This window comes from Anabas testudineus, chromosome 18, assembly GCF_900324465.2.
Source record: "Anabas testudineus chromosome 18, fAnaTes1.2, whole genome shotgun sequence".
NCBI classification, from domain to species: Eukaryota; Metazoa; Chordata; class Actinopteri; order Anabantiformes; family Anabantidae; genus Anabas; species Anabas testudineus.
In genome coordinates this window covers 11,508,238-11,522,094 of record NC_046627.1, presented here as the reverse complement: position 1 = coordinate 11,522,094, position 13,857 = coordinate 11,508,238, and the positions used below count along the sequence as shown (strand labels likewise).

The following is a 13,857-nucleotide window of genomic DNA, read 5'->3' as shown; positions in this document are numbered from 1 at the left end:
GCTGGCTGCTTCTTTTGAATCTCAAAAGAAGTTGGGTGATGCAGAAGAACAGTGACAAAGTAAATCTACAGAATTACTTCAGAGACATAGAATAATTTTATAGAGTCTCTGTCACAGCCCAAACTTCAATCTCACTAGAGATACTGTTGACTAACCTGGAGAGAGCTGTTCACACCACACATCCTAAAATATGTCTAAACAAAAACAGTTCAGAGAGAAAGAACAATCAAAAATTCCTTGAGAACAATGTGCAGGTCTGCAGCTACAACAATTACATTCTTAACACTGGTTCAACCAGTTATTGTAAAAGTCAGTTTCACTTTTCTACCATCACTTTGTATCTTTAGAAAGACAGAAGATTATAGTTGTTTCTGTTCGGCCAATGTAGTGGCAATATTTAATGACACAGGTCACATGACAAGTTGTCCTTTCAGCTGGAAAAAAACATCTAATTAAAATTAAAATGAAAGGTTGACATTATGTATTCTACAATATGAATATTAAGTGAGGGCACAGTTCTTAGTGGATTGATTCATTAGAGTCTATTTGAAAATCTGTCCCGAATCAAGATCATGACATATTATAGTCAGTATTAAAACTTTTTAAAATTCAAAATGTACAACCAAACATATAATTGGTTGAAGCTTGCACTGTGTTCACATACAGTATCTATCTACCTACCAACAACCAGTTCAACAAGAGATTCTTCATTCTTTTCTGGGATGTAGCATCTGTATCTTCCCTCATCAGATAGTTTGACTTTGGAGAGTTTCAGTGAAATGTTTCCTTGCTTCAATTCATCAGTGAACAAAGATGTTCTTCCTCTGAACGATGGATGTTTAGTATTTACAAGGTCCTGACCAGCACGCCACACAAAGACAAATCTGGGGTTCAGGTTAGATCTCGTCCACTCCAACGTCTTGGCAGCAACGTCCACAGCAGGTTCAAGACGACATGGTAAAACTGTGTCATCACCAACTGTTGCCACTATTGGTTGAGATAAACCAATTAACTTAGACTGACCTGAAAGTAAAAGATCTAGGTTTTAATTCATCAGGGATGTAAACATGAAAAAACTAAATTGAAGAAGTTACTGAAGAGCAACCAGTAACTGTTTAATTCTGTATCATAAAACTGCATCATGATACTGATCAGCTTGTCTTTGTGCATCAGATGCAAATGTTTGCAAGATAAGGTCAGAGTATTGCAAACCAAAATAGCATTTATTAAGTTATAGTATTTAAACATGATGAAACTATAACTTAAGCATGTAATAGAGCTATTTACCTTTGTTAAAGAGTAGTAGTAGAAAATGAACAACCAGAACACTGATGGTTCTGATCTGTGGTCCGATGGACAATCTATTCATCTGATGAGATATGTAGCAGAGAGAAAAACAGAGAGAAACATCAATAGGTGTAAAAATGTTAATGTAACAAAATATGTTTTTGAACTAGTGTTCAGGCATAATAAATAAATAAAAATGAACTTTTATCATTTTGGGTGGCTACATATCCCTGCCTACGTATATGAAGTGCTAACACCTTTCGCAACAGCTTTATCTCTGCACATACAAAAAAAAAAAAAAAAAAAACTTGTTGATGGGACAAAGTCCTGCTTTCACTTTCACCTACACAAACAATGCTGTTAAAACATGTATCAACCGGTAACTTGCAGTTTTGTTGTTATGGCAAAAAATATATATTTCAAATGTGATTTTAAAGTAATCTTCTTCTCTCCTCACCACCTGAAGCCAGCTACACATATTAGAACAACATACCTGTGGCATTCTGTGTTGATCATGTCCAGACACTGCAATGATATAGTCTGTAAATGATTGACTCTAACTTGTACTGCAACTTATCCCAACCTGGATCTACCTGCCTGTGCACACCTCCTTCCTTTAGTAACACCCACTTGCTCTACATTCTTGTGTGCGGCAACTTTTAAAGCACCTTCTACTTAACTCTTTTTATGATTTTTTTTAAAAGTGATACTGTCATGTATGTAAGTGAAATGTTCTAAGCCTTTTTATTTTATTTTTGTTTTAATTTTGATAATTACAGGTTACAGCTCAATCCAATCAATGATCTATCAAACCAAAGCCTCCCTATCTTGCTGAAAGTTTAATTTACATGGTGATGATGAGTCTGCTCTGTTTGTTGAAGTGGATCAAAGTGTGTGTTTTTCTGATGTGTTCCCGGTTTTCACTCACATCACTTTTTATTTATTTATTACTTATAATTGAATTGAATTGAATTGTGCTTTGAAACAACAAAAAGCAACATCATAGTACAAAAACATGTCTAGCTGTTAAAACACCTCAGTAGCTGAAAGTATTTGACTTAGCTCCGATACCTGGGATGTCTATCCCATCTCTAAATTAGTTTTTGTTTTTGGTTTTACCTGTGGAGACTGCATTTGTTAAAATAAATAACAATATGAACACAAATCACATGATTATTGTGATGCCTAAAATTCACTTTAGGGGCAGAAGGGAAAAATCAAAAGGAACAGAAAAACCTCTTCAGTGCTAGTTAAGGTGACTATGTGAGAATCAACTCAAACAGAAAATCCTAGCACATGCATGATTTATTTATGGAATTATAAAACGCAGAAATGTTTCCGTTTAAAGATTTGCCTGCTTATATGTGAAATATAAATTCAATCATTCTACTGCTTCGAGAGGGGAATCTAGGGCTATATTATATAGACATAGATAAACAAAATTATAATTTAAGAAAATGTTTTGATGTATGGATAAATTAAGAAAGAAATAATATTTCTGGAAATTAAATTACCAAAATATTAGAGATGCCCAATGTGACTAAATGTAAATATCCGGAATGTCAGTGATGTCAGGACCTCTTCTGATTCCACATTTTAAAACAGGTTAAAATTATGAAGAGAAATACAATTACTAATAATTACTACTAATTATAATAATAAAAAGATAAAACATGACTACATCAATTATGTTTGGGTTACATCCCATTTTATTTAATGTGACGAGGAAAGCTGATTTATTCAATGACATTAAAGAAAGTTGCATTCACCCTGAAAGTACAGCTTACATTAGATTTGAGCTGTGTCACAGGAGGCGAGTGCTGTTGTACTGGAAATCATCAAGCCTGTGATGCAGTTGTAGGCACGAGGCTGCATCCAGAAGGTGTCACAGCCATGCTGATATTTAGTACAACAGCACAACCTCGATTTGATGTTGTTCTCCAACAGTTCGACAAACACTATTTACTAGAGGACAGTATTCAGCAAAACTGTGTGTGAATCCACAGCAAGATAACAGCTGCATTGCTCCATCGTTTCTTGCTGTCAGAGGATGATCTTCAATACCTTTGGACTGACTCTTCAGACTTGCAAGATGAACACGTTTTTCACATTTTCTAAGCCATATTTATAATGTTAGGTTTACCTTTACCTTGTAAAGCCTAAAAATTAACATTATTTCACTTGTGCCTGATCACTGAGGTTCTGTCCTTGTCATCTCCTGACGACCATTCATAATTTACTTAAAATGTTATTTTCTGTTCTGAAAAAAAAATAATAATGTTTTGCCATAGTTTCTTACACTTTAGCATTAAGTTAGGGACTAGCAGCTGGTATAATTAGTGATTATTAGAACAAATATTAAGTAGAGGGATACGCACAGTTAAACGTCCTAGTACTGTTATACTATATTTCAGCACTCAGGGCTTCTGAAACTGTAACTTTTAGATGTACCTTATCGTATTTTTATCTTAACTGAGGTTAAATGTTTGAAATATTTTAAAGATACACTTCTAGTAAAATATATTACAATACAACATTTATTATACAGAAATTAAATCCAAATCTGCCTATTTAACATAGCATTTTCACCACATATGGGTATTGTTCAGTGTGACACAAGCACATATAAAAAGATCTTACAGTGTTGAATTTAAATCTGCACTGAAGAGGTTCAGCTTATTTTGTCAACTCTAATGAACTAATTAAGGAAGCTTGTCTTGTGTCCAGAAAGCATTATGTGAGTTGTGTTTTGTCGGATAAATAGTCCATTCAGTCTTCATCCTGTCTGGAGATGTTTTTCAACTGGAACAAAGGAGAGATAAAGAAAATATTACTCAAACCTTTGTCTACACACAACATGTGTTCTGGTTGAATTTTCATTTCTGATTGGTTCTAAACTATGAATAACTAATGTTATACAAAAGCATCTTTGAAGATCTCTGGTTTTCTCCTACACCTCCTGTATCTATCAATCAGTTTACAACGTTCAGCAAAGGTTTAATCAGGAAGAAACTATGTTTCCAATAAATACTCTTCCGGAAGAGTAAAACAGAAGGAAATGTGATTGAATGAGCTTCATTACTGGACAGATAATTGATTTGGGCAATAAAAAACCTCTGTAATTGTCCTCTCCTGCTCAAGGTCTCAGCCTACGTCCCCTTCTTTTAAGCCTGGAGCTGTGTTTTCAATTGGGTGGAAGAAAAGATAAAGAGACAACAGTAAAACAGAAATGTGATTGACCGAGCTACATTGTGAGCTGCTTCTTGGTATCAACAACACATTACTCTTTTACACAAAAGATTAAACAACTAATATCACTTGACAGATAACTGATTTGGGTAAAACAATAAACCTCTGCGATTGTCTTATTCAGCTCCCTGTTCCTTTTCTCGAGTTCCTTCTTCCTCTCTTCCTCAGCCTTGAGCTTTGTTTCCAACTGGGAGGTCGGAGAGATGATTTAGTAAAAAAACAAAACAAACAGACCTCTTCAATCTTCTTTTCAGCCTCTTCGTTCTTCTTCTTCTCAGTCTGGAGCTGCTCATACAACTGGGAGGTCGGACAGAGAAAGAGAAACAATTGATTATCAATAGATGTAGACACAGCATTTATTCTAATGATCATTTCTCATTGGTTGTAAGTTGTGTTTCTAATTCTCTTCATACAACATCAGTTTGAATCTGAATTGACTCTGAATGATTTGATCCAATAAACACATCAAGTGTCTCTGAACTGTTTGGTTCCTGCTCCCTCTAGCTCTATCATTCAGACACTATTAGACTGACTGGAATCACTAAATCTGGGAGAGAAACGGTTCCAACTATTATTGGATGTTAAATACCAAACTAGCTGCTCAGTGTTGGACAATGTAACACACTAACACAGAGAGAAAACCTCTTCATGTTTCCAGCATTGAACAGAGCTCTGGAAAAGTTTCTGATTGGACTTTTTCTAACCACTCGTAATGAATCAAGTCTTCTCTGTTTGATTTATTTCTCAGTCTCCTGTTAGTTTAAAGCAGGAGGAGACAACCCTGGTCCTCACTGCTGCTGTCCTGCTGGTTCTCACAATATCTACTGCTCATTACCTGGATCAGGTGTGTTCAGCCAATCAGAAGCTGGAAGATACCATCTCAGATGATGGAGGAGTGAGACAAATTTTTCTTATTTTATATATACATTATTTAGGACGAGGTATTATTGTTTTTGTTATTAGCTGTATTATTCCCAAATGGCTGTTTTGTGCCAACTGAGCTTGTTTTGGGTTCTCAGCGGTTATTCTATTCAAAAAGCTTCATCAGCTCTCAGACAACTGATGACGCTTTTTGAACTAATGAATTATGTCCTGGTTGACTAATATTCTACACAGGTATAGCAGTATTATTGTTATTATTATTATTATTGTTTTTCTACATATTCACTAATTAGTAAAGTAATTATTTTCAACTTTGTTTTATCTTAAAAATGTTGGTTTTATCAGATTTATTCCTATGATCTCTGAGTCTTTGCCTCAACAAAATATCGAGATGTTTTATGTAGAAGATAAAGAGAGATATGACAGACAGAGAACTGATATTGATTAAAATATGAACCTCTGTGTTCTTCTTCTCCAGCTGATTTTTCAAGGTCTCAGTCTTCATCCTACTCTCCTTCTCAGCCTGGAGCTGTGTTTTAAACTGGGATAAAGAAGAAATGAAGAGAGACAACAAACTATATCAAGTATATGTGTTAACAACATTTATTCTGCTGAAATTCTTCAAAATCTCTTTTCAATTAGTAAAATCAATAAGTAGAAATTGAATCACAACAAAAGAATCCCAACAGGAGCATTCTCAAGGAGAAACAAAAAAATTATACTTTCTTCATACCTATGATATGATGAACCTGATATTTTGGTTATTGTGACGTCCCCTGATGTACCATACCCTTTTGGTTATTACCTGCATTTCTTATTTGTTCCTTTCTCTCTATGAGTTTTGCATACAGCTGGTGTGTCTATGGAAATAAGCTGCATGTAGTGCCCTTTGATTTCTGCTGCCGCCTGTCACCAGACCTCCAGTGGATCCCCTATTAGTACACTGAGAGGAGACTAGCACCCAGCACATAAGGTATAAGAGGGAAACAACACCAGAACTGGATCTCGATCAGCAGCTTTCTTGCTAAATCTGGCAATTTTCCAAATCCATGTGACAATTTTATTTAGTTAAAACCAACTAGCAACAAATCTAAAACATCAAAGTCATGAAGTTATTATGAAAAAGTTAATTTGCAGTGTGTAAAAACATATTAATTGTGTTTTTATTACATTTTGGTCTCTTTCACAGCATTTTTGTCTCTGTCTTTCCTACAGCGTCCATTACAATTGTATGCAAACTGACTATTGTGCAAATAGGTGATGGGATCATTTAGCAACAGACAATAGCTACTTTCAGTACTGAAGAGCTGGCAACACTGCTCTTGGAGCCTGTGGTTTGTCTTGGCTGTGATACTCTGGCTTGCTGTATAACATGTATGCCTGGTTTCTGTGCTATGTTGTTGTTGTTGCCTGTGGAGGTTTTTGATTCTTTGTGTTGTTGTAATTCATGCTGTATCGAGCATGGTGCACTTTGACTCAGTATGAAAGTTATTATATAATATTCAAGAGGCTGAGAAAAGAGCCGGAGAAGATGTGGAAGATGACGACAACAGTGGTCCCTGTGGTAAAAGGAACACTGGGAGCGGTCATATGGTTAAGATTTGAGTTATTTTAATCTATATCCTGACGCGTTTCATCAAAGGACAAACTCCACTTCTTTATAAATTGGAAAGACCATAAATATGACACTGTAGAGAAATAAAGAGCACCTCTATTACTTTTGTATTTTTTATACTATTTTATATATGTTTTGTACAGCAATAATTCAATAAATAAACAATGAGATGCTTTTAGTTGAGATGAAGAGTTAGAATCATAAATCCAAATTAACTACATATAAAATAGACATAGATTTGAAGGGGAACTGGTGACTAGAGGGAATTTTATATATGAAAATAAAGATACAAACCTTCTGTCTCACGTTTTCCAGCACCTCCTCCAGAGTCTGAACTTTGATCTCAGTTTCTTTTTTACACTGTTTCTCCTTATTGAATCGTTGTTTGGAAACTGGCAGCAAGTTATCCTGAGACAGAGAGATTTATCTGTCATTTTCTTTTTCTGCAGTTCCACTGCAGTTGGCACCTTAATTTGTTGTACGATATTGCAATTTATTTTATCTTTAGTTAAGTTTGTCTTGTGGACTTTATTTTACTGAACATCTGTTTTGTTTATTTTCAGGAAACCACTAAGTTTCTACATTTGATTTTACCATCATCACTTACCAGCCAGGAGGACCCAGCTGGAGCAGCTTCACTTGTTCCCAACTGATAAAAGACAGAAGAGAGACATGTTCTTTGATTTAAGACATGTGAAATACAGTATGAATGAGGAAATTTGATTTATCTATATATTTATGATTACGTCATTTGACTCTTGACTCTTTCTACCTCAGTGCAACCATCTCAAAGCTTTACTGACTAGGCCAGAACAATCAATAAATTTAGTTTAAGTTAAAGTAGTGAGATAAACCTTGGTGTTGTAAATCTCCAGTATCTCCAGGTTGATCTCCCTCTTCTCAATATCATCCTGAAGCTGCTCAACTTCAGTTTGTTTCTCTTTAAACTGAGTGCAAAGAGAAAATAACATCAATATGAAGAACATGTTTTATTATTAATACATATCTGAATTAAGGTTCATCAACATCAACAGAGATGATCAGGTCTAAATCTAATGTTTTTTCTACTTTAATTTAATGTAGCAGTAATAAGTAACTTCTATTTTAGTTACTGAACTGCAGTGACCTGTATGAAAAGTGACTCTGTTTTCCAGCATCAGTTAGAAACTACAGAGGCAACAGAGACAGTTGATGAAGAATATCTGGGACGACCAACATCAGGATCAGTAAAACTAGACTAAGTTTAACTTGATTCGTGATACAGGCCACATTTTTTATTTGACTTGAACAGAAAGAAAGTAAATCGTGAGAAGGTCTTTAGAGATAAAATAAAAACTGAAACCTCTTTGATTTTAGTCTGTGACTCTGACTCTGTGGTCTGCAGCTCCTTCTTCAGTGATTCCACTTTAGATTCCATGTCCTTTAAACTCTTTACAAGGAGGAAATACGGCAGATAGATTCTTTTTCAGCAAGATCATCCATTGAACCTCACGCCACTGCCCAATTTTCTCTTCCCTAAACTTGAGGAGTCAGATTTCCATAACAAAAGACGCACAACAAGGTGAATCGAGGAAATGGAGGAACAGAGTGAGAGGGCAGCCTCTGTTGTGCATTCCTCTGCCTTTTATCATCTTATTGGACGCCTGACTCCTTTAGAATAAAACTGAGGAATTCCTATGTCAACTAACAACATGATTTCAGGGATGCTTAAATCTTGGTCCTGATGGAAACCTGACTTGAGAAGAAGGATTTGGATTCTCCTGTCAGTTGACAATTTTGGTGACAACCCTTTTGGATGCCTTACAGTTTGCCTATAAAAAATATGGGGTTTGCCGGTAGTTTGCTGCTTCACTACTTGTTAACTACATCTAAGCACCTGGGAGGGAGTAAAAAGCCTGTTTGTGTTCTCATCAGCATTTAACACCATTCAACCTCACCTGATAATGAAGAAAGTCAGCTAACAGGTGAAGATGGAAATGTTGTTGAGATGACTGAAATGATGATTGAGATGATTTTGGACTTTCTCTGCAGGAGTCAGTGAGTGAGGGGAACATTTCTCAGGCCTGATCACAGTATCATTTGGTTCACCACAAAGCTGTGTTCTCTTGCCTCTGGCACATACACGAAAGACTGTTGAAAATCATCTTATCGCCTGTTAAACATTGATGTGTCATTTCATGGTCCTGCGGGGGTGTCATGAGCTGCCGGATGGACTCCATGGTCAGAGAGCAGACAGGACAGAACTGAGCGAACAATGTTTATTTAGAAGTGACAGAACACAGTAAATCAATGGAACAGTCACCAGATGGGAGGAGATGAGGTAGGGTGCGTATGGTGGTCTGGTTGGAAACCGGAAGTAATTCAAATCCAAGATGGCCGACCAACAGAGAGCACATGGGCAAAATGGAAGACAACGTCAAAACCAAAATGGCCGACTGACAGAGAGCACATGGACAGAGACACCAGAGTCACACAAGCACAACGAGAAAATAGTCCAAACAGTATCTACAGAGCTAGCTCGGAGGTCGAGGGCAATCCGGGTCATACACAGGCAGGCAGTTCAAAGTTAAGTCCGGCAGGCAAAATCCACAACGGAAGACAATCCAGGTCGAAACACAAAAGCAGTCCAAACAGACAGAGCAGGAAAGGGGACAACAAGGGAGCGAAACAGAACAGAGGGAGAACTCACTGAACCGGAGGGGAAGCAGGGTCAGGTCAGGCTGGTCCAATAAGGGGGAATCCAGGGTAGACAGAGTAGAAAGGGGACAGGTCCGGGAAAGGGAATCAGGCAGGTCCAGGTACAGGTTTGGTACCGTGAGCAGGGGGGGAAAGACAGAACTCACAGCACCAGGGGGTCAGGCAAGAGACGGGGTCCAGATCAGGCAGAGTCCAAGAAATCCAAAAGAGTCAGTCCAAGATAAATGCTGGATAGTGTTCAGGCGTTGAACACAGACTATCTGGCAGGGGAAACAGGTGAGCAGGCCGGTATTTATACTCCAGGGGAAAGCAGGTGTAACCAATCCGGTGAGTGCATGTGACCATACCGGGAAAGGGAAACAGAAGGCTGCCAAAATAAAAGCACGGCAGGAAGCACTGGCAGCAACGAGGCTGGAACCATGACAGGGGGATGAATTTATAAAATAGTGCTCTGAATCTTACCTTGAGTTGAATGTAACTAAACTAAACTAATTGATTTTAGATGTAAGTACTTCAACTTAGTTGAGCCTGTCTGGCAGCTCCAATCCCCTACACTCTGAGTTCCATGTTCTGCCTTCTGGTTCTCTCTTTAGGCAGCTACTAGCCAGAACCAACCGATACAAACACTTTTTTCTACCCTCAGCTATCAGTACGATGAACTGTGCCCCCCACCAGCTCTTACACTGACTGTGTCTTGATTTCTCTGTTAGACATTATACCTCAATGCCTCTGCCTTTGAGGTTTTTTTTCTAGCTTTTAGTTATTTAACTAATGAGCAGAGCTTGCTGCCTCTGGGTCTTTAAGTTTCTTAATTTAATGTTTCTTGAATTGTGCACCAGAATCATCTGTTCCTCATGAACTTCCTCCAGAACTGGACTGACAACCCCAGTTGTCACTCTTCACGTAGGTGATCACCTTCAGAAAAGTTACATTTCTGATACGCTTTCTGATTAAATCACTCTCTTGGTTCTCTTCTGTATATTCCTGCTTCTGGTCTATCAACCCAGTGGTTTCCAGTATATGACATCCTCACTGTTCAATTAATTTTGTAACAATAGATCTAATTTCTATTTCACATTACGGCATCATTTAATTTAATCAGGTTCTCAAGCAACATAATTTATTACACTGAATGTATTAAGTTAAATTGAAACCGTTTCTTATTTTTTCTGCCTAAAAAAGAGTAAAACAATAATTGCTTACAGGATTGGTCTTATTTTCCACTTCACTCTCATTGAAGACCTCCATTTGCACCATACATTGCTCTCTCTCTCCTTCTTCTACTGAAATCTGGTCTTTAGTTTTACTTTTGGAGAAGTTCTTCTTTTCTACAAAATAAAATAAATGAATGTCTGAAAGACATCTAGTTGCACCATTGACAATGCAGTCCTTCTATTAAAAGTCAATGGAACTAATTTTTGACTTACTGATTATATTTTTCTTCCATAAAAAGAAGACAAGTAAAAGAATGAACACGATGCAAACAGCCAAACTAACAGCCAAACCAACAATGGCAGCAGAAGAACTGGCCTGGATGTTAAAGAAATCATCTGAAAATAGAAAATATCATGAAATTTAATTAGACATAAGAGGTTTAAAATGACCACAATCAGCATGTTACACATGTTAAAACTCATGTTTACCTGTAACTTTAATCTGTGTCTCCCTGATCTGGTTGATGTTTCTCTGTTGGACTCTACAGATGATGTTGTTGCTGTGTCTCTTCTCCACAGTCACTCTGCTGCTGACAGTATAGAGGTCATCAGGACCTCTGACTGTCTCTGTAGGTCCAGCAGAGAGGATCTTTCCCTCAGCGTCCAGCCACAACAGCTCAGGCTCTGGATACCAGCCTTTAGACTCACACTGTAAAACCACTCCACCCTTATCTCCATCAATCCCTGCTAAACTGATGACTGGTGAAGCAGCAGCATCTGATGCTGAGAAAAAGGAAAAGTTTAAAACAAAAATGTTAGTGGAACAAAAGTTATACCTTGCATGAAATTTTCAAAATTACCAAATTCATGAAAAACTGAAAAAAGAAAATATATTAGTTATTATAAAGTTCAGCTCCTAACATAAGTGACAGAAACTGTTGATACCAAAATACACACATACTAGAAACAGTTTGTCCACTTACCAACAACAAGTTCAACTAAAGTTTGTTTGTTGAGTTTAGGAATGAAGCACTTGTACGTTCCTTTATCAGACAATTTCACTTCAGAGAGTTTCAGTGAAATGTTTCCATGTTTCAGTTCATCAGTGAACAGTGATGTTCTTCCTGTGTACAATGGATGTTTTGTTCTGACATACTCTTGACCAGAACGCCACGCATACACGTATACATTGTTTAGGTCAGACCTCGACCACTCCAGATTTATCATAACAACATCCATCGCAGGTTCAAGATGACATGGTAAAGTGACATCATCACCAACTCTCGCCACGATTGGCTGAGTTGGACCAATTAACTCAGGTTCACCTGTAAAGATTTGTATATTTTTTATTCTTGTGAAATAAAGTACAATTAATTGTTCAGCTCTATAACAGACTCTATATCCAGTATTTTACATGCAAGATACTATGTTAGCAGAAAAAAAAATCTAATTTGTATAAATTTGGATCAATGGTTAATAAACATGTGTAGTCCTCCATTGGGGCTCTGTATTACTAATTTTAAACATGTACGTTCATGCTTTTATGTTTTTTTTTAAGATGACGTGTATGTGTGTAAGTTACCTCTACAGGAGTGTAGGAGAATATAGAAAACTAAAACTGGTCTGAGTGGAGATTGAAGGAACAGAAGGCAGGAGTTCTGTGAATGAAGCAGATGATATACTGAAAGGGTTAAAATCATTTGTGGTTAATGTTGTCAAAGCCTGGCTCAAAGCTGGGCAAGAGAAGGGAGACCATGAAAAGAGGAGATGAAAGCCACTGACATCAAGACAAGCAACCAAAATCCAATCCAAATCCATTACCCTAAGATTGTACACTAAGTGAAGGGAAGGAGGCTGAGGATTTATGAGTGCCAGAGACACTATCCAGAATGAAACAACAATGTTCCATGAGTACATCAGGAAGATGGACCCAATAGATGACATGGTTAGTGAAAACCTCATGCTCCAAGAAACCCAAGGAAAAAAAGAAACAAAAGGGAAAATCATGGAAGGAGAAACCTCTAGACACCATGTACCACCTGCAGATAGAAGAAGCAGCTGATTTTAAAAAATCCTTGCAGTGGCCTCTGAAACAATCCAGCACATAACAAGAGAACAAGATGCTAGCAGGCAGGGTGTGTGAATATAAAAGCCATGACCAAGTGGCTGCCTTAGTGCACAGGAACATCTATGACAAACATGAGCTGGACATCCCAAGGTCAAACTGGAATCCATCCCCACAGCTCTTGATCCTTGTAAGACTGACAAACTGGTAATGGCTAACAAAACGGACATTGTAGACAAAACAAATTGAACGTTTTGATAGATCCAACCATGAGAACATGATAAGCTGGAGAAATACCAAGGGTTAAAAGAAGGTGAAGGTAACAGTGGTCCCTGTGCTAATCGGAACACTTGGTGCAGTGACCCCGAAACTGGGGAAGTGGCTCCAACAGATTCCAGGAACAACTTCTCTGTATGGAAAAGTGCAGTCCTAGGAATAGCTGCAACATTTTGCAGGACACCCAGACCCTCAGGTTTCTGGTAGAGCACCCAAGCTTGAAGAATAAAAAACACCTACAGTCGGGCATGTGGGGATTTCTTTTTTTATGTGGCAAAAAATTAGAAAGTTTGACATATATACAGTAGGAACTCTAACTGAGATTAAAAGGTCTCCGTGGATAATTCATTAGTTAGTGTCGATCAGCATTATGACATCAACAGTCTGTCATTAAAACTTTTTTTCTTTACTTACATACTGTACAATCAATCAAATATATGTATAATCATCTGAAAGTTGTTACAATCTTGCCAGATGCTTTCAGTTCGAAGACGAGACCGGCACATATAGTATCTATTTACCTACCATCAACCAGTGGAACCAGAGATTCTTCATTGTTTTCTGAAACATGGCATCAGTTTCTCTCCTCATCAGTATGTTTCACTTTGGAGAGTAAAATGTGTCGGTTAACA

General features: G+C 37.4%; 1 protein-coding gene and 1 long non-coding RNA gene across 2 annotated transcripts in view; both read right to left on the bottom strand.

Moving 5' to 3' along the window:
- Positions 1-13,857, bottom strand: part of LOC113168482 (trichohyalin-like) — a 928,554-nt gene that overhangs the window by 38,149 nt on the left and 876,548 nt on the right. The window lies entirely within an intron of this gene.
- LOC117153032 lies at positions 10,162-11,417 on the bottom strand. Its single transcript, XR_004463432.1, has 3 exons — positions 11,374-11,417; positions 11,158-11,280; positions 10,162-11,058 (listed from the first exon to the last, which is right to left on the bottom strand). It is a non-coding gene; the product is annotated as an uncharacterized LOC117153032 (long non-coding RNA).